The following is a 22288-nucleotide window of genomic DNA, read 5'->3' on the forward strand; positions in this document are numbered from 1 at the left end:
GCCAGAAGTCTAAATCTCAAGATGCAGGCTCTCGAAGCACTCCTCAGTATGGAGAGCATCGATGTCTGTGCAGTAACTGAAACCTGGTTCAAGGCTCCTGAGTGCACCCCAGCCCTAGCAGGTTATAACTCGTATCATGCTTTTCGGCCCCAAAACTTGGGCCGAACCACAAAGGGAGGGGGAGTGTCCATATTCATTAAAGATACCCACACCTCCAGGTTAGTGGCAATGCACGAAGCATCGGAGACCATCCATGTGCAACTAACCATAGGCAAAACTGCTATACAACTTGTAGCATGCTACAGACCACCCTCTCAATCTCAGGAACTCCATTCAGCCTTCCTGAAGACACTGGAGGATATGAATGTCTCACCAAATACCATCATATTGGGAGACTTCAACTACCCAAACATAGACTGGGTGCATTATTCAAGCCCTAACACCCTAGCCCAAAGGTTCCTGGAATTCATCAACTCAAATGTGATGGAACAACTAGTCGCCTCCCCCACAAGGGGAGATAATATACTTGACCTGATCATCACTAACATGGGGACAAAATGCTCAACACCAGAAGTATACCCCTCACTAGTGAGATTAGACCACAAACTAATGACCCTAGATATTCATATCCCACCTCCACCCCCAGCACAAAAGTCCACAGTGAGAAACTTCTCAAAAGCTGACTTTACACTCCTTAAGACTGAAATGGTATTCTTAAAGCCCTCTGGGCCAGTGGAAACCACATCCCACACTGCTGAATCCTTCACAAATGCTTTCTACGGACATCTCCAAGAATGCATGGATCATGCAATCCAAAATAAAACCAAGACCCTTTCCACCAAAGGCAGGCGTCCTATCTGGTGGACCTCAGCCATAAACAAACTTTATAACAAGAGAAGGAAGCTACTGCAAGACAGAGCAAAATCCCATAAAGGGAAGGCATCTCTTATCAGCACTAGCAAAAAACTACGTTCACTCATAAAATCATCCAAGGCCAACTTTGAGAGAAAAATCGCTAAGGACACTAAAGATAACCACAAGGCCTTCTTCAGCTATGTTAGAAACCTGGGCGGAAACCCTCAGATATGCTCAGAGTTAGTTCATAATGGCAAGAAATACACTGAACCCACAGATATTGCCAACATACTGGCAGACAGGTTCAGTGCAAATTTCTCCCCTCCCTCACCCCCAAAAGATGAAATATTTATCCCAGCTGAATGCAACCTCCCTGACATCTCAGATGTCCAGGTGAGAGCTGCTCTCAGCAAAGCTAAAAATACAGCATCAATGGGACCTGATGGTGTCCTGGGTTGCGTGCTATGTGAACTCCTAGAGGAGCTAAACCCACACATAAGAATGCTGTTTAATCTTAGCCTTACTACAGGATATGTACCTGATCACTGGCGTACAGCAACAGTGGTCCCACTCCACAAAGGAGGCACCTCTACAGACCCTGGAAACTACCGCCCCATAAGCTTAACCAGCCTGGTCTGCAAAGTTATGGAAAGGATCATTATGGAACTCATAAGCAAAGACATTGGGGACCTACAGACAATTGACGCTACCCAGTTTGGCTTTGTAAAAGGCAGATCCTGCCTTTTGAACCTGGTGGACTTTTTTGAAACAGTCACTAGAGCCATCGATGAGGGCAAAGCAGTTCATACAGCCTACCTGGACCTGGCAAAAGCCTTCGACACAATACCCCACTCAGGCATCATAGACAAGCTCAACAGCTTAAATGTAAACCCGCATGTCACAAGATGAGTTGCAAACTGGCTGAAGGACAGAACCCACAAGGTCAGAATAGCTGGAGCTATGTCAGATTCTAAGCCAGTCACAAGTGGAGTCCCACAGGGCTCTGTCTTGGGACCCCTCTTGTTCGTCATTTATTTCTCAGATGTGCAGGCAAACATAGGGGGGTTGTGGCTGACAAAGTTTGCAGATGACTGCAAACTAGGTGCCATAGTCGATACACCAGCTGACACATGCATCCTTCAGAAGGGCCTTACAGAAACAGACAACTGGTGCCAGAGTCATGACCTTAAACTATAGTCATCCCCTTTGGGAAAAACAAAGTACCCACAAATTACCACATAGGTGGTAATCCATTAAGTACGGAAAAAGTAATCAGAGACCTGGGGACCCAAGTTGACAGTGACCTCTCATTTGACACCCACGTCGCCAAAGTGGTTAGAAAGACCTTCTACCTTGCCCACCTTATCACGAAGGGATTCACATCCAGATCAAAGGATGTCATTGTACCCCTATATTCCTCCCTTATCAGGCCTATGATTGAGTACAATGCCCCATTTGGTATGTACCTCACCCGGCACCTGCAGCAGCTGGAGAGACCCCAAAAGTACCTCACCAAGAGGATCAAGGGTCTCCAACATATGTCATATGCTGCCAGACAAAAGAAGCTCCAGCTCTATTCAGTAGCATACCGCCTGCTCAGAGGTGATCTGTTGAACAAAAGAAAAAACGCCAGCACCAAGGAGGATCCAAATAATTTTAATTTGAAAACTGAAACTAGACCAGTTTCAGCACAAGGCTTTCTTCAGTAGCAAGTCTACTGAAGAAAGCCTTGTGCTGAAACTGGTCTAGTTTCAGTTTTCAAATTAAAATTATTTGGATCCTCCTTGGTGCTGGCGTTTTTTCTTTTGTTCAACCGAGCTTGCTTGCCTGGCACCTGCCTTACTTGCTAGCTTTCTCTCGACGTTCAGAGGTGATCTGTGCCTGAAGTACAAGGCCAATGTCCAATCCGGAATTAATGGACATGCTCCACCTCAAAAAATCCAAATCCATCAGAGCCACGAGAGCTAAAGATCTAAACCTCAGCACAAATATGAATAGGACATGCTGGAGGGACAGATTCATAACCCAGAGGCTTCCCGCACTCTGGAAAAGGATCCCAGTCCATGTTAGGCAGAACCCCTCACTGACTCTCTTCAAGAGAAATCTTGACGAGTGGATGAGTGATCGTAGGTTTACCCCGGGGGGTCATCTCTGTGTCACTACTAGACAGAGGCACAATAAACTAAATTTATTTTGTATACTTTTGTATCATTACATGGGGTGGCGAAAGCCACGTACACTATGGCTAGGCTTATAAATGCCCTAGGGCAGATAGCCTAGTACTATACTATGAAACTATGAAACTATGAAGAGTGATTAATACAAGGTCAGAATGTAAAACCACATTAGAATTATACACAGAAATAAGATAAGATATATACAGCAATATCTATATAGCACACACAACTGTGATGCACAGTATTTTAGTGTTAGCAGACACAGCCATGGTCTGAATCCTGGGAGTGGAAGTAGGCTGCATACAGAATCATATCGCACAACTGTACAGATATGTCCAGAATGTCCAGTATAGTGGCCCATATCTGCTGCCTGTCACCCTGACCTCCTGGGAAATCAGTGGGATGATCCCAGATGTTTAGGCAGCAAACAGGAAATACAATTGATTGTCACACATCTATAAGAACAAACCTGTCACACTAGCAACTCCCCAAAATGTTATGAGAGTAATAAGCCAAGTACGTCCCATCTACACCCCCATGTTGTCAAGTTGTGACCAGAGTGTGTACAGTAACAGAGTGAGATGTATGTGCATAATACTAATGTGGATTCTGGTAATTTGTGTGGCAACATTCAGGTAGTGCTAACAAACATTGCTCCCACAGGTCCATCTGATATGAACACTGTGCCTAGAAATAAAAGACTGATACCCTGTTCTGGTGCTGTTTACTCTGGTATTGTATGGCATTGTGAGTGTTGCAGTTGCTCTGACTAATAAGGTATCACTCATCACTGTCACCCACACTGTGCTACATAATATAACTGTCTAGGAAATCCAGTATAAGAGTGTTGTAAGTCACTAAAGGTTGAAGAGGGCAATAGTGTACATATGTCCCGGTTCACCTGCATGTGGTCAAGACATGGCCAGAGTCTGTGCAAAAAGAGATGGACAGGTATGTGCATAACATCAGCCTGGAATCTGGGAATATGTGTAGAAACAGTTAGTTAGTGTTAACAAACAATTTGTCCACAGGTATACCAAATAAGAGGTGTATACTGCAAGTAAAAACAGTTCATGTATATAGTTGTTGACAACCATATCACTGTCCAAACTAAGGCAATAGGGTAGTGTAGTAATACTTGTAAGGTACAGATAACAGGACTGACTAGGAAATTAATATGAACTACAGGAATACACTAGTTATTAATTGACATCTATGTCACCCCTCCACCATATCTGCAACAATAAACTAAATACCCAACTCAATTTGTAAGTGATGACTTCACTGTAATGTTGGGACATATGTCCTATTGTTTGATAATTGTTTAAATCTGTTTCTATGCATGTGCTATGTTGGAATTCTCCAACATTGGTGGCATGGTGCCATCAATGTATCTGCATGCTGTTGTAATTACCACTGTGGTCCCAGGTCCAGACTTAGGGACACAGGTGGACAGTGGTCTCACCTTCGATAACCACATTGCCACAACAGTTAGGAAATCCTTCTATGTGGCACAAAGGGCTTTTCATCCAGAAAAAAGGAGGTCATTGTCTCAATGTACTTATCCCTCATTAGATCCATTATAAAATACAATGCCCCGTTTGGTATGTACCTCTCAAGACATCTGCAACAACTGGAAAAGCTGAAGAAATACCTCACCAAAAGAATCACAGGCCTAAAGCAGATGCACTATACTGACCATCTAAAAAAACTCCACCTATACTCTGTCGCATATCATCTACTCAGAGGCGATCTCTGCTTAACATACAAACCCAGAGCTTTTGGACATGCTACAGTTAAAGAAATCCCAGTCCCTCAGAGACACACACTCCAGAGATCTAAACCACATCATCACAATGAACAAAACATGCTGGAGGGATAGGTTCCTGACCAAGAGACTCCCCAGACTCTGGAATAAACTGCTCATACATGTCAAGCAGAGCGCCTCTTTGGCCCTCTTCAAAAGGAACCTTGATGATTGGATGGGAGATTGGAAATTTGCCCCAGGGATCACATCAATCTCCCTGCTAGACAGGGATCCAGGGAAGTAAATATTGTGGGAAGAAATAGCCAGGAATTGTTATGGCTAGGCTTGTATAGGCCCAACGGCCGATAGCCTAGTACCAACCTATGAATCTATATATACATGTGTTCTGTTTGCTATACAACTGTTGCATAACTGGTGTCTGGGTTAATGGGAATATCTATGCATGCTGTTTTACCTAATCCTGGAAGGTGTTGACTATTACTAACCCACATATGTTGATAAAACATAAACACCATAGCACGTATGGGAATGCGGGTTCCAGCGGACCCACCTGTCCCACCTCAGCTGGCCATGGCAACGGGCACCAGCACATCTGGGGCCCAACCTGGGACCTCCTCATCCATTGGTCCTGCTCCACCTTCGGGTGAAACTGCCTCAGGGGATGGGGCTCGCCCCCCTGGGAGCGGGCATGGACAGGAATCTGTCACCCTTCGCCAGGTCCGGGTCATGGTGAATTGTGAACTCAATCAGCAGTTTGGAGATCTGCTACACCATCTCAAGGGCCACGTGTCACGACTAGAGGGTCGGCCTGGCTCTCCGACTCAGTCCCCAACACAGCCACCTTCGGGGCTGTGAAGGTGCAGTGGTGACTGCCCATGATTGGGGACCTCAGTCCCACTGTTTCCACTAGGGGCTCATGGGCTTCCAATTTCCCAACACCCCTCCCCATCAAGGTGTTTATCCCCACATGTGTCATATACTGCCCCTGTATACATCTTGTTTGTCTTGTATGTTAATCTACCCAACCTACCTCCCCAAATATACCTACTATCCCTCCCCAACATCCCACTCTCACCTGAAAAAAAAAAAGTGAAATCTGTTCCCCCCCCTAAATCTTGCCCGATACATAGCTTGTCCATTTTGCACACATGTCCATTGGACACATGTAATCTGGTCTAATTGGCATCACACCATATCACTGTTGTCCTCACCCATTTCTCAGGGGTTTGAGTGTCCAAATCTACCTCCAAATTCACTGTATATGCACAGCTGTTGCTGTAGAAGAAATGGGCAGCTATGGACCTTCCCTACACCTTTCCTGCACATCCCTAGCTATTTTCCCTACTGTCTTTCCCTCTTTGTGCCCCTTTTTCACCACTTTTCTATCAACCCTTTTTTCCTTTTTTTTAAAGAAATTAGCATGGGGGAAGCGGGAGTAAGCACTTTTAGGCAGCAGTAAGCAGGTTTAAGCTTTTTTGCAAAGGGGTAAGCAATGCCTACACAGGTTAAGCAACTGAGAAGCTAAATCAATATAAGAAACTGTAACCGGACGTTAGAAGTGCTTACCTACATGCAAAGCCGTGCAAACCCACTTACAACTGCTTAAAAGTGCCTTAATCACTATGTATCCTACAGCCCTTGTTCTGCTCAGCAACAAAAGAAACAGCCTTTGCAAGGCTCAAACCCAGGAACCTGCACACCATAGCCAAAGTGATTTGCCACTAAGGCATGTCAGATATACATAACCCTGATGTTTTCACAAACATACCATCCAACCCAGTCATTCAACAGTACAGGAAATGTATTTAAACATGTAGATGTATGTGTGTATGTATATAGACATCTACATCTAAATATATATAACATATATATATATATATATATATATATATATATATATATATATATATATATATATATATATATATATATATATATATATATATATATATATATATATATATATATATATATATATATATATATATATATATATATATATATATATATATGCATACATCTATATATATATGTCTACATCTATATGTGTGTATATATATATGTATATATATATATATATATATATATATATATATATATATATATATATATATATATATATATATATATATATATATATATATATATATATATATATATATATATATATATATATATATATATATATATATATATATATATATATATATATATATATATATATATATATATATATATATATATATATATATATATATATATATATATATATATATATATATATATATATATATATATATAGATAGATATATTATATATATATATATCTATATATATATATATATATATATATATATATAGCTATATAGATATATAGATATATATAGATATAGAAAGATAGCTATAGATATAGGCATATACAGACATATATCTATAGATAGAAAAGAGAACATAACAAAAACATGTATGTCCACATGCACCATTAATGGGGATGAGGGGCCCAAACAACATACGTTTTGTTTGTATAGATATCCGCCTCCCACAGCCAAACACGTCTGCTCTGAAATACAATAACAACTGTTGCAAATCCCCTAACCAAGACCTGACACAACATGGGCACAAGATGCTAACAGTACTCCATCCCACCTGTATGATGTCAGGCTGGTATCAGTAACATATCATGCAGTGCAGTCTGGCTATCATAGGGAATGTACAATGTGGAAGCATATATATATAAAATATATGCATATAGATATATACGTAACTACACATACACACACGGAGATATGTATAGTAAGATACATATGTAGAAGGTGCACACAATACGGAACAGCCACTATGCCTACAGTTGCCACCTTACCAAATGGACACTGTATGAGCCACCCATACAAATGACAATTGTTGCCTGCAACATATACCTACAGAGAGGTCAAAGGATATAACACCACACACAGGTTTGCATACATGCAAAAGCTTTATTTGTGTACTATTACAGTTGTATATGCCATGTCATATAGCTGTTTAGACTATGACATACATATAAACAGAATAATGCAACTGTGAAACAGTTATATTAATACAGTATTCAGGAAAGGTTTACATATGTTGTTGCCCAGGCTGAGGCCTTCAAGTAGTAAATAGTAAAGACAGACTGGGCCACAGGATAACAATCAATCAACAGTAAGTAATGGAGATGTATAGTTCAGCAGCCTCTATCTACACTCTGTACACAATCCCTACGGGGTAAAGACCTCAGTTGACACAATGGGATGTATCTGTTACATAACAAGGCATAATTGACACCATCACAATCACACTGACAAACAGAACAGTCTGTGTGGCAGGAAGCAGTAGGCCTGCATTTACTCAAGGTGAATTGTATGGTAATGTACATCCAGACACCTTAAGGCAGCTTACCCCTGATACCCCCACATGCTGTAACAGCCTAGGTTAGTTATGGTGCATCCCCCCATAGACTGACATACAGGGCCATATACCACTGTTACATACACCAGCCTCTGGAGTGCATAAGGGCACACATGTATTGTGTAGATGAAGCCCACACACATATATGGACCTAACCCCACAATATGTGTGGGGGCCACAACAGCAGTGGACTGATGGTAGGAATGACAGCATGACATACTCACAGCCCACTACATAACAACCCCTGACAGCATGTCATATGGACAAAGTCTGGTATGTAGGTGGAGAACAGAGGCTGGAACACAGGCCCATATGTGAAATACTGTCATACATTAAGCAAGTCGCTGGTGTTACAGGATAGTCTGCAACATACCCTTAGTCAGGAATATGAATTTAGAAACAGAAATGGATGTAGCCAAGTATGATAGGATTCAACACACACACTGCCAGTGATATATCTGACACAAGAATTGTATGGTGGACAGACAAAACATAATAGGCACACCTCTGGCCATCATGTGTATAGGCCAACAGTTGAGAGCTATGCAGACAAACTGCAATTCATGTTAAACTAGTATGTACATACAAACCCTGTAACACTGGTGTTATACAATGCATACAAGAAACACTACTCACATTCTGTCTGCAGTTCTGGAAACTCATACAAATATGTAGCGGGCCTGAGTGTGCAAGTTCTCTTGTACGAGGTATTGCTACCTGCTGTCTGTAACACTGCTGCCCACACACAGGAAGGATGTCCCCCATAAAGGAAAAGTAAGGGGACTATGCCCACATGATGTAGGGATTTATAGTAGTGGGTTGCCATGACAGTGGTAATTGGAAGTACTACACAGCATGCTGCATGCAGGTAGCAAGTGGAGGACACTGGTGCAGAGGATCATGTGCATCACCTGCAAAAGCCATGCTGAAATCTATGCAAAACAGCTCAATCTATTTACTGGAGAGAGACCGAGATAGAGAGAGAGAGAGAGTGAAAGGAAAAAAAAAACAAAAACACACAACAAAAATAATAAAAAAAAAAAAATCCATCCAGCAAACTATCCTGAAGAGACATTATTCCCACAACAGGCATGTGAAGTATATATGCATGTAATTGACTGTAGTACTCTGTCCATAATAATGGGATAGATGATGTGGAATGATTTATATGTGCCATCAGGTGTTGTTGTAATGATGTTCAGCTGAACAACTGCTAAGGACAACAGAGTCTGTCCCTGTGGATAGTGGGCCATACCTGTCAACTGTGCAGAGCAGCACTGACTGATAACATATAAGCCATCATAGTGTGTGTTGTGTAATGGGAATCATGTATATTACTGTGGCCAATATCTGGGGTGGAAGTAATGCCATAATAATGGACACTTGGGATCCACAGCCCACCACTTTCAAGATACTCAGGTTAACCTGTATTGTAGCATGCTGGAATACCATAGGTGTGTAATAGGGTTACCTGCAATCTGTCCCTACATATGTCCCCCTAATGTTAGGCTGTGTCGATATGTGGCACCTGTCTGCGTTGTAGCAAGGTTGAACAGTGCAGCTGTGCAGGAAGGTGTTGTGAGATTGTGGACCTGATGTCTGAATTTACCCCATATATAGGTATGTATATGTATATATATATATATATATATATATATATATATATATATATATATATATATATATATATATATATGTCCACAGATATACAGATGTATGTAGACATACACACATATATATATATATATATATATATATATATATATATATATATATATATATATATACAAACGGATCTAGGACTATTGAATGAAAGTTCAAAAGTCCGAATCCACAATCACTGAACACGCTTTAACTAAAACGCTTTCACCGAAAAAGCGCTTTTGTTAAAGTGCGTTAAAAAAAACAAAAAAAAAAACAATAAATCTATTTTTATGCAGGGGTCACCACAGCAGAACTAAAGTATGCCTGGCTATTTGTGCTTTGGTGAAAAGTTCCTAAGGGGATCAGTACCGATCCCATATAAACACATATATACAATATCATATATGTCTACACATATATAGATATATACCTATATGCACATGTCTACATATATACAAACACACACAAACATATATGTATGTAAATACATGTCCCTTATATTACCACCACAGTGCTGCATGCTATATGCGAGGGAACAGCACACATACCAATACACACAGATATATACAGCTGTCTGTGTGTCAACATGGATGGGTATGTCACATGTGATCCCCTTGTTTGGACCACATTGCCCTCGTCTGTAAAGTAGGGAATGGGAATATGGGGAAGTATGGCAGGTATATTTGTGGAGGTGGTCCAGGTTGGTAAATATAGAGGACAGCCTACAGTGGTGGCATGTGACACATGTGGTGGGTAAATACCCTGGATGGTGTGTATGGTCTGTGATGTGGAAACCCCATGGGCCCCAATATGGACACAATGGGAACAAGCCTACCACCCACTGCTACTCACAACAGCAGTCCACGTCCTGAAGGTGCCTGGCCTGGAGGCTGAGCAGGAGGAGCATGTGGACCCTGTGAATGTGTACTGGGTGCATCAAGGTGATGTAGCACATCTTACATGTGTCTGTGGAGCCCGCTATGGAGCAGACCCTGGACCTGACCTCAGGGGACAAAATCATGTCTGTGTATGCCCCCAGGGGTGGCAACATCCCCTGAGTTGGTTCCACCTGAAGGTAGTGCTGGACCATTACATGAGGAGGCCCCAGGGTGGGTCCCATGTGTGATGTGACCTGGTAACATGTGTGATGTGACCTGGTAACATGGGCAGATGAGTTTGGAGTGGTGGTTCTGCTGGCAAATATTCCCTAAACATGCTATTGTGTCAGTGTTATAGAACATATGTGGGTAGTAATAGCCTACACAATCCCAGAACATGTCCAACAGCATGCATAGAGATCCCCAGTAACACAGAATGTCAGATGTGCAGCAATCACATAGCAAGCATACCACAGGCACATATGGAAACATAGTGGCCCTGACAATGGCATGCAGGTGAATAGTCTGTAACAGGCCAGCAATGATAGTGTCCACACAGGGAACATGGCTACAAACACATAGTACAAAGTGTGGTACAATACAATATCTGTTCCACAGGTAGGTAAGCTGTAGCCATACATATTGAGTTGTGTGTACAGTTTGTTGTTGCTGATATGGTGGGGAGGTGACAGAGATGTGTATTAAGAACTGTGGTAACCTTGCTGTATGAGCTGCTCAGACCTGTTTCCATCTTTATGTCTTTCAGGCAAGATGTCACATGGATGGATCCTGGCTTACTCAGTTGCTGAGAATGACATAGTGATAAACCACCTAATCCAGCACTACCTTGTCCTGTTTGACCAGGCCGCCCATGAGCAGCAGGAGCAGACTGCCCTGTGGAACGATCTAGTCCACAGGGTCAATGATGTCGGACTGCACAAATGCAGTTATGAGCAGGTCCAGCATCATTGTTCTGACCCGCTTCACAATGCCCATTGGTGTGCATTTGTAGTCTGGTGGGATCACTTCACAACAGGGGGGGCCATGCCATCCATCTCCTCGACATGTGTTGAGGAGCTTCTCACCAGCCTCATGGCACATGCTCATCCACATAGCCAACAACTGCCTGACACCATTGTGGAGGTGGGTGCTACCCACACACCGGCTGAGGAGTGTGCAGGTAAGGCCACAGGGCACATCAGTAGACCACTGTTGCATATGCATCCTCATCTGTACAGGTAGAACATGCATATCTGGCATGTCATAGATATAGTTTGTTGCTGCATAGTAGTGATAAACAGATGTGCATACGTGGTAGTATTGTGGACATGTACTGTTGATGTACTGTAATGCTGCACCCACCCTGTAGCAATGCCACAGGTGTGGCCACTGAATTCACATCTCTCACTCTCTTATGTAGTTCCCTCCGTTATACCACCAAGGCAGCAGCCTGCAGCCGGTGAGTATGTTTTATGTTGATGCTTCCCAATACACCAGGCATGTAATGGCTACGGTATATTCCATGCACACATCTAACACACCTACCCAGAATGCATGCTGTACATGTGCATGTATTGTTGTTGTTAAAAGCACGGTATCACAGTGGTGACCATGATGAGTTATTGGAAGTGTATGTCAGACACCTGCAAGATAACTAACATCCTGTCATTGTGGAATGTGTCCACAGGGAGTAACATAATGGTAGGAGACATGGCCTACAGTAGGGACATGTCTGAAACACCACCTGTATACAGTGCAACAACAGTGTATATACCAGTAATACAATGGCAACTGTTACAGAGTTACACTATGGCATAATATATTACTGTGGTCCACATTATCAGCTGTAACTAGGCTGTAACATTTGCTGTGCAGTGTATGGGAAACTGCAAACTGACACACATGTGTAGGCCTTACTTGTCAAGCATCTGCAAAAAGGCTGAAGGTGGGGAGGTGGTGTCAGCATGGCACACCAGTGCACTGCAGCAGGGATCCTAAGGATGCTAAGAATGGCTCTATCTGCACACAGTCAGGTTCAGGAACTGTGGCAGATGTAACCCTACCCCCACAGCAGTAGTGATGGCAGTGTGTAAATACCAAGGGATGTGCACATGAGTAGACCTTGCAATCATGCAGATTTGGGGGACATGTGTAGGGCAGACTGAACATACACTGGCAAATGCAGATGACCCATGCTAGTATACCCCTGCCAGGACTACTGACTGGTGTAGTACACATAACAATAGGTGCAACAAACCATCACCATAAGGGCGTGCACACATATGCACACAGAGTGTATGCATCGCAGTCAGCATCCGTGCACCTAACACATTTCATAGACACTGCATGTGAATGTACAGGACATATGTCACATATCGGGCTCACGTACTGTTAATATATGCAGTGATGTGGCCCCATCGCAGAGCAAGGAAGGGTGTGTCATATCAATAAGGGTGTGTACACTCCCCATAGCCACGGAATGTTCTGACAGTTGTCAGTGTAATAGTATTGGACTGGTCATACATGGTCCGCTGTTGAGATCTGTAAACCAGACATCAGGCATTCACAAATGACACCTATCGACATATCATCCCAGGTATGTGTTGCTGAAAAACACAGGGGCTGTGAGCATTAGAGCTGACATAACTGACACAGTACTACACATTCAGCAATGGGTTGTACACCTGTGAAGTTTGGTGCACAGTACATGGCAGGGTGCAGAACAGGTACACAGCAATACTGTGTACATGGGTGCAGTGGTATCCAGGGGAAGGGGCATCACCTACTAACACAGCACATGCATCACACACATGTATACTGTTGCTAGCATGAATTGACTATAGCTGCACTGCATGCTGTTGTGTACCAGATGCTATGCATGTTGGCAGATGAGTAATAGGAGGACTGGGTGTACTATCATTGTGCAACCTCACCTGTATGTGTGTGTGTGTGTGTGTGTGTGTGTGTGTGTGTGTGTGTGTGTGTGTGTGTGTGTGTGTGTGTGTGTCTCAGTGGGTGGTTATTTTGTCTGTAGGGTCACTCTGGTGAAGTGGAGGGAGGGTGATGCATGTAGGATGCGTGTGTGCATGTGTGTGTGTTTGTGTGGGTGTCCTTGTATGCACATGTGTGATTGTGGGGTTGTTCATACAGCAGTACTTCCCTTTGGGATCATGCAGTACATGGACATGGACTGACACATGACACACCAGGAATACTTTTCATGTAGTAATCACAGAACAGCTGATAGTAAAATAAGGTCTGTAGCATGGAACATGCATTGGGAGGGAAGGTAGACACCAGGTATACCCTTAATATTGCATTCAGTGGAGAGGTGACTGACAACACACGTATGCAGCACTACAGATGCATTGGGGAATTACTAGACAACACCAGGGAGTGTATCCATATATTACAGTTGTCACATGATATGTTGATTGAGCAGCATATCTGGCATGTACTGAGCAGTACTTAGACATGACACTCCAGTGCGTGATATTATGGAGTGAACATTCTAGCCCCTCACATACAGGGACCATGCTCACGATGTCTGGACATACCCAGGGTGAACATTGAGTGACAGCAGTGAGGCCAAGTAAAACCTCTCCACTCAGGTCAGGGAGGTAATGGAGTAACAGGTCTTGTGTTGTGATCACTTGTCTAGGCAGAGGAATGATACATTAATGAGTGGTAGTAATAAATGTATGTTACCAATTGTAATGCAGGATGGAGAATGCATGGGAATAAATGTGGGACTGTCTGTAAAGTCAAGGACAGATAGGTATTATGGTGGTGGGGTGTGTGTGTGTGTGTGTGTGTGTGTGTGTGTGTGTGTGTGTGTGTGTGTGTGTGTGTGTGTGTGTGTGTGTGTGTGTGTGTGTGTATGTGTGTATGTGTGTACTGTTATGCAATGCTGTACAGGTCTTAAAGTGCATTTCTTGTTTTCCCCCACAAGTAGTGAGGTGGGTCAGGGTCCCCCCTGCATGTAGTCTGATGTTGGTGTCCATACAGACACCAAAGATGATGATAGTACTTTTGAGGCACAGGTGGGGTTGTCAGGGGCCAAAACAGTGCCATCATTTGACATCCCCCCTTTTAGCCACCCCACCCCCGCACACAGTGTCAGTGCCTATACATACCCCATCACCTGTGGCCATAGCGGAGGGACAGCTAGCATTTGGTGACAGTGCACAGGAGAGTGTGGTAACCATGCCTACTGTAACTGGTCACAGCAGGCATAGCTGGATGTCCAGCAGGGCACCACATAGGCAGATATCCCAGGGTGCTTGTGGTAGGGTCGGTGGTCATCATGCCCCTGGCAGATGCACCACAACTGGTACCACCAGATGCATGTTTTAGGCATTCATGGTGGCACAGGCACATATGGAACATTACACCAGACAGGGCCTGAGGCTGCAGTGGGCTGCTCTCACATCTGCAAGTGACAACTTCCGTGAACTGTCTGGTGCCATCCATGCTTATACCGAGCTCATGGATAGACGGTCTGGTCAGATGATGTCCCTCAACGATCGTGGTATGTCTGTGCTTGAATGTGTGTTGGGAGTGTGGCAATGGCTGTGTGGATGTAGGCCAGCAACACTAACAGCTGGCAGTCAACGTGGACATGTTAGGACACCAAGGTTCTCCCGTAGTGACAGTACCAGCCCAGGCACTGCAGGGAGGTGTTGTCCACACCACACCACAGCAGGCCATGAGGATGTGGTCCTGGACAGTTCCAGGAGGGACCTGGTTCCTGCGGGCATCTGTCATCATCAAGAGAGAGTTGCACATTGAGGCCTGTACCTGGATGTGCCCATGGAACCCCTGGCAGGCACAGTCCACATGTCTGTGGCTGGAGATAGTGAACTGCACACCCTGCCAGGTATGGTCTGCAGCTGTCCATAAACACCTGTGTAGGGCAGCCACATGGCAGAACTGTGTGCATGCATACCCACACACTATACGAACACACCTAGGGCAACCCCATACCTACGCACACCACATCACCACACCCATTTCACCTCATTACAGCCCTCACCCACACACATGGTGTCAAATGTATGGCCCACTCTCGGCCTCTGGCAAACCAACAACACACTCTGTGCATATGGTGATACCTGTGCCACATCCCTGTCATCCATAACATCGATGCAGGGACAGGCTAATATGGTTCTGATGCACATGGTGACTGTACTACAGTGTACCAAAGTACTGCAGTGTAACATGTTGTCAGGAGTAAAGTTTAATGCATACATGTCAGGTAGTGTAGCCATCCAGCAATGATGCATAGCTGTTAGTAGCACTGGTTGATTGTGTTCTTCATATTGTTATCCATTTGTGTTGTAGGTATACATGTGTCAGCAGGAGGATGGTCTGCAGTCATATTCCACAACAGGGTATGGCACTGTGGTGACACCATGGCTGTGATATATCTGGGGTACAGTTAAACACATGTCCCAGGTTTGTATAACAGTTACCTCCTGTGCCACATGGACAGGTGACCTGCTGGGACGTGTATAATCTGCCACCTGATGTAGACCCATCCGCATACATGCACACTCTTACTTGGCAACACTGGGACTAGACCCCTACCTAGGTATGTAGTGCTACTGAAGTGTGTGGCTCTCATTGCACACACCACACAGTGTTTAGGGTGAGGTGTGTTCCAGGTTATATGTTACATGCAGAACATCCCCAGACATGTACAGTATGCTAATGGGGGATGTAATGGGTGTATATGGACAATACATAGCGTGACATAACTTCAAATACAAATTAACAGACACATAACAGGCAGACACACATCTGAAAGACCTGGGCCTATCACTGCTAACTAACTTGACCGCGTGTCCAATGTGTTACAGGTAGGCTGCACACAGCACATGCATAACTGGGCTGGATTGTGGTATCAGTTACCTGTATGGTTGATGGTGACAGTAGTAATCATAAAGTGGCACATGGGACATATACCGAGTGTACCTTGGTGTAATGACAGTGTACATAGCACCCACATCCCCCAGTGGATATTGTACTCCCTAAAACCCATGCTTACACTCTGACATACCCACCATCACACATTGCCCACGACTGCAATGCAACCCATTGTATATCCCAACAGTGGTACTACAGGGATATGCATCTAATGCACATGCTACAGGCATAGTAGGGTGTTGCATTGTCATGCCTCACCTATGGGCAGCAACAATACTCTTTGTACTACTGTGTGGCAATGGGTATTGTAATAGAAGTATGTGGCCTCGGAATGCTGTACCCTACAGATATATGGACATGCACACATAAGCACACTTGCCAAAACTCAATGGGTATCCCATGCCTATCGACCCATTTGTACAACACTGTTGTGCTGGTATTCCAAGGCTCTTGTAGCTGTTAGGGAGAGGAGCGTAACAGGGTACATGCAATGTCCCATACAGCAGCAGACACAACTGACTATGGCAATGGGTGTTGCAGTGGTTGTGAAGGCCCTCATGTAATTCCCAAGTACAGGTGTGCTAACACACAAACACTGCTATCCTCAGTAAAGCACACGTACACATATGTCAGTACTGGGGTGCATCACTGCAGGTGGTCATAGCTGAGTACCTACACTTATTACAGATATCATTACCCTGCTATGTTATTGGACTGGGTGGTGAGAACTGGTTATCAGGGCTAAGCCATGCTTAGCATGTATCAACATTGCTCCAATATAACAGCTAAGCTAATTTGCGCACTGGTAAGCAAAGCCTACACTGTGTAAGCGCCCGTAAGTTTACCCGTAGCTTAGCACCACTTAGTTTCATGCAAACCCACACAAAATGCATTTAAAGCTGCTCAAAACTGCCTTAACCACTCTGTATCCAACAACCCCTGTACTGCCCAGCAACAAAATGAACAGCCCTGAACCCGGGACCCTGTACACTATAGTCACAAGACTTAACCACTATGCCATGACCATTGTGAAGACAACTGTTGTTTTTCCAATATATCTGTCAATACACATATTCACAAATGTGTAGTACTTGTTATTAATATAACTGTTGCATCACATATATTCTTTTATCATAATGTACACATATCAGATACATACTGTGAGATACATCTGGGAAGGTATACACAACTGTGATGTTTACACATGACAGGAATATGGATATATAAATATACGTATGTTGACATATGTCTACATGTACATACACATGTATATTCATACATATGTCTGTATACACATCTGTATAGTGCATCATATGTATGGTCACGTGTAGATCTATTTGTATATATATATATATATATATATATATATATATATATATACACATATACATATATATATGTGTATATAGATTAATGTATATATACCTATATATCTATGCACATCCTATGTGTACAGATATGCCTATTTATGTAGATATATATATATATATATATATATATATATATATATGTAGATATCTTTAACTATATGTGCATACATATCTATTCTGATATACCTAGTACTGTCAATATATATGTAGATATCCATAAGTATGTTCATATGTATCTATATCTGTATATGTGTAGACATATATTGTTGTGTATATGTATATAGTTGAGTGCTTATATGTATGTATATATATATATATATATATATATATATATATATATATATATATATATATGTTGATATGTATATGTGCATATATCTATATAGATATATGGATAAGTGTATGTACATATATGTTCACCATATGTCTAGAGCATGGAGTGGAGTCCTACCTCATCCCCAATAGTCCCAACCTCTTAGTGCAAGGAGATGTCAGGTTTGTATTGCAGGTATATATGTAGACTGTTGCTACTGTAATAGGGGTTGTCTTAACAGACATGTTGTGTGTGGGAGGTCACATCTGCTTTTAACATGTGTGCCATTGGCTACTGACAGACATCCTAAGGACATCATAGTACAGTACCACTGCTAGCACTGTAATGATCCTGTGGACTACAGCAGAGATATGGCCAATAAATGTGGACAGTCTGACACACTCTGGTCAGTCCAGAGGTATACATAGAACCCCTTAGTGCAAGACATGTGGACCAAGCCTGACAATGTGGATGTTAACAGCCATGTAGATGGGTATATCACGTAAATACTGGGATGCATATGCCCACATAGGTTATGCGTTCACACACTGCTGTCTATCTTGACATATAATAACTGCTGGTGCAGAGGTCACATATACACATACTTCCCAGGAGTTAGTGACATACATCTGTACAGCATCCCACTGCTTTGTCAGAAATACATGACAGTTATGGTGGCCCAGCAGCAGTACATCTGGCAAATATCTGGACATAACATCACACTGGGTAAGTACACTAAGCTGCTAGGCATGTAACAAAGCACTGTGCAAACTACAGGCAGACTGCCACAACACTGGTCTACATTTCTTATGGGGGAATACATATGTACCTGCAAATATAGCAGGCTCTACAGGCATGTCAGAGCACAGAGTAACAGACACCTGTGTGAAAGTGCATAGCCACAACCAGTGTGAACACAGCTACAGCCACATATGGTAAGCTAGCTTAATATTACAGTATATGGACTGTCTGATCAACACCATCCTCATATGTGCCACTCACACACTAGCCCTACATATACTGGGCCACTACACAGTGTGGTCCGATGCCTGTCTGTGGTATGGGACATGTGTGTGTTTGGCCCTACAAACATGTAAGCCGATAGGGTACCATACACTGGAGCAGCATGTAACATCAGATAGAACAGGAACAAGAACAATGACATCTACCACAGTCTGTACACAAGCCAATGTACATATTCACAATACACACACTGTTAACAATCATCATAAGTACACAGACCTCAGTACTGTACACACAACCACAGAATGCCCAGGTTATGTCCTCAAATATAACCCCTACTATACATAACATGTGTAGCAGTCTGATATCTCACTGGCTTGTTATCAGATATGATGTCAATAAATAATGGTGTACAGGAAATATGCATCTCTTTCTGCATGACATATGTACAAAGGTTGACAGAGTTGTGGCTGGAGGCACAAGCACAGGGACAATATTGATATGTTGCTGTGATAACCTCATACATTTACTGTTGTAACAGGGCTTGTTGTGACATATGTCCTATGAGGGATATGAAGTCAGTAACTCTCATGGCTGTCACCATCTACTGACTGCAATCCTCACACTATGCTTCTGCAGGTCTCTGATAGGTGTTCTTTAAGTAACACAAGAAACAAAAGTCACCACACACTGCCCAGTCTGCAGATGAATCTACAGATGGGGTATCCTCAAAAACATAGCACTGTCATGACAGGTATTAAAACATGTAGACCAGTCATATCCACACACACCTTGTTAAGCTAACATTGCTCCAAATGCAGAATAGCAGCACTTACATTCTGTAGTCATGTTAGGCACATCCCCCTCCTGTGTGTTGGCCTGTTTCCACAGTGTATGTTAGAGGTAAATCCCAAATCCATCTGTGATGCTGTTTGCCAAACACCAGATCTAGGTCATGCTCACAGTGAATGAAAAGGCCCAACACCAACATGATGTTCCTAGATATTGGATTGTGTTTCCATGCAACTGGCTATGAGAATGTTACCACAGCTGTTCCACAAGCAATCAGCTAGAGGAGGGCTGCAATTCATGCAGAGGCCATCAGTTGATCATGAGCATCACTTACAAAACACAAGCTGCTGCTTAAGCAAAGCAGGTGTAGTTCTTCACATCCACCAGAGAGGGAGTGGGAGAGACAGACAGAGACAAAGTAAGTCAGGGAGGGGATGGGAGAGTAAAACCTAAGCTTGTTTGTGTCACACACCTACCCATACAGGATTTCAAACCCCTGACTGACTATATATTGCTATCACATGTCTATGCAGTTATTGCATGTGCTTACATGTTGAGGAGCTGTCCAAACATATATGCGATGGTGAGTGACATCTGCAACAGTGATATGGTAGCGATACAGTAGGTGTAGTACATGTGCCTGTCCACATGAAAAGGTGTCATTGTCAACAGAGCCATGCCCCCTCAGGGACTCATGCACATTGACACACTTGGCAGGGTCAGGAATACACTTCCTAACTAGTTACTTTGCCATAATACAGTAATGTGCAGGTATCACATGCACCACAGGGGTTATCCAGAGGTTACATGGCAAAGGGTATGTGAAGGTGTCTGACATCAGACAGCATGCTTCAGTATGCCAATGGGAGTTGTAGTGAGTGTGAATGTGGTCAAAAGCATCATACACCACACACACAGACAAAGGGTGCCAGTACTGACATGCATGCATGCATTGCTTCACAGGTGTGTAGTGGTTGTCTGTGCCAGAAGGCTATACAAGGCTAGGCGAGGGGTATACCTTGGCATCAGGCCACATGACAATGGTCTGCAGTGTGGCTCAGGGGTGTAGTGTCTGGATTATCCCACACAGGTGGGTATTGTATTCACCATCCAGTCACCTGGGTAACTATTGTATGTGGACATTGCTGTGCAATGCTTGCCATGTATGTGTTCTTTAGTCAATGACATGGATGCTGTCTGGGATGTGCACATGTCCTACATGCATGTACAGCGACATGTGGAACTGTACCTGGGGTGTCCGTCCCATGTTCTGTACACAGATTGTTATCATCAGATGTACCAGTCCTGGCCTCATGTGGTGGGAACTGGTAATGAACAGCAGGTTGACCCTGCACCTACATTGATAGCATGATACAGGTATTCCTTAGTGTCAGTGGCATCTGTCCATACAGGGCATGTGTTTAAGGCATGGTATGTCCTTTGTGGGTCACATTTGATGGCACCACAGGTGTTGCAGGCATCCAGTGAAGGCACACTGTCTGCATGTACATGCCAATTGTATGGATGGACAGGGTGACATGCCCTCTGTAGTCCACTGCAATCACACCATGGTTAATATCTGTTGGCAATATGCAGGGTACTAGCAACATAGTGGTTGTTGCCTAGGCAAGTGTGTTTGTGTATGAGACATGGGTTGAGACTGTTCCCTGGGTAATACAAAGGTTGCTAACTTTGTTTACCAGGCCTTGATGTCACATGTAGGGGTATGGCTTGACACCACAACCTCTTGGCTATTTCACATCTGTTATCCTTGTAAGGTGGACATTGTGATATATAATAGGGCCAACATATAAGAAATATGCAAAACCCGCTCCACAATGAGTCCAGTTGTTACACACTCACAGCCACCGCCACACAGGATACAAATGACAAACACAGACACACACACACGCACACACACACACACACACACACACACACACACACACACACACGCACACCCACACACACACACTTACCATGTCTGGGATTAGAACTCCTACCTAACTAGTTTATCACACTACAGCATTATACAGTTATAGGACATGCCACAGAGATTACGAGAGTACTCTCTCCCCAAATGTGTATTTCACTGGGAATGACATCAGCAGACTTGCCAAAGAAGGTCAATTGAAGTTGTAGTGACTGTGAATGGCCTCAAAAGCATTGCACCC

Source organism: Protopterus annectens, chromosome 5.part0 (assembly GCF_019279795.1).
Source record: "Protopterus annectens isolate FY-2018-M chromosome 5.part0, PAN1.0, whole genome shotgun sequence".
Lineage (NCBI taxonomy): Eukaryota > Metazoa > Chordata > Ceratodontiformes > Protopteridae > Protopterus > Protopterus annectens.